Here is a 1,109-nt window from a genome sequence, read left to right as displayed (position 1 = left end):
ATATGCATTTTTATAAATCTGAGAGGGATAAAAATAACGGATGGAAGGAGATGTTCAGTTGTTCAGTATGTTGTTAACTGGTTAATGAATAACAATGAGAGAGAGAGAAGAGAGAGAGAGAGAGAGAGAGAGAGAGAGAGAGAGAGAGAGAGAGAGAGAGAGAGAGAGAGAGAGAGAGAGAGAGAGAGAGAGAGTCATTAGACAAATAGCTGAAATAACAAAGTAAAATAATATTTCAGTCTTTGTTAAGGGCTGGTGGCAGACTCATTGTCTTGGGAGGCGAGGCTGTGCTGCAAATGATGCGGCTGGACGGAATTACCTCCTGCTGGACTTGTTGGAATATTATTTTTCACGCGGCGTCAAGGCGTGGTGGGTGGGGGGGATAGGTGTGTGTGGAGCAGTGGAAGATGAGTATGGAGTGAGGAGTACAGCTATACAGGAGTAGAAGAGAAGGTGTGAGGAGAGTGGAGTTGATGTAGCCGAGTGGAGTGTGGCGAGTGGAGTGGCAGAGGGGGAGGGAGCACGGGGCTGGGTGGCGGAGGCGGCTGCGCGGGGCATTGATCGCGGGGCGGGAGGCGCTAGGCCACCCAGTCGTCCCTGGCCCCTGTGCGCGAGACCTCATGCCCGTCTCCCTAAGGTTACATTAGTTGTTCCAATCACGCCCGTGAGCCTCCCGCACGCCCACGCCGCCCGCACCGCCGCCGCCGCCCGCCCCAGCAGGTGAGACGAAAGACCTTTGAGGGGACACGTAGCAGTCCAGCCAGGCCAGCCTCCGCCAGACACCAGCATACCACTTTCTTCGTTCCGTCTTCCCTTTCGTGCCTGTCTTGTTCCTGCGCAGTGTCCTCCTGTCCCCGCGGCTCACAGCAGGAGGCCCCGCGTGTCCCCGCTACTCCTTCATCCTGCAGCGCCTCATGTCATCCAGCACTGCTCCTCCCCCGTCGTGGTGGAGGTGCAGGCGCGGGTGCCCTGGCCTGCCAGCCGTCCTGCCTGCCTGTCTGCCTCACTGCGCACACCACAATATCACCTTTCTCCCCTCGTTCACTCCTGTACACCTCTCCCTCACTTATCCTTCCCAGCTCGTCATTATCTCACCACCAACGACCGAA

At 56.5% G+C, this 1,109-nt stretch overlaps 1 protein-coding gene across 2 annotated transcripts in view; it reads left to right on the top strand.

Moving 5' to 3' along the window:
- The first annotated feature begins 588 nt into the window (after positions 1-588).
- Positions 589-1,109, top strand: part of LOC135101631 (regulator of G-protein signaling 7-like) — a 52,379-nt gene continuing 51,858 nt past the window's right edge. For both annotated transcript variants that reach the window (XM_064005892.1, XM_064005888.1), the window contains exon 1: positions 589-720. The gene's annotated coding sequence lies outside the window, so the exon portion shown is untranslated. The remainder of the gene's footprint in view (positions 721-1,109) is intronic.

This window comes from Scylla paramamosain, chromosome 6, assembly GCF_035594125.1.
Source record: "Scylla paramamosain isolate STU-SP2022 chromosome 6, ASM3559412v1, whole genome shotgun sequence".
In the NCBI taxonomy this organism is placed as follows: domain Eukaryota; kingdom Metazoa; phylum Arthropoda; class Malacostraca; order Decapoda; family Portunidae; genus Scylla; species Scylla paramamosain.
The sequence above is the reverse complement of the archived record's forward strand: the minus strand, read 5'-3'. Positions and strand labels throughout refer to the sequence as shown.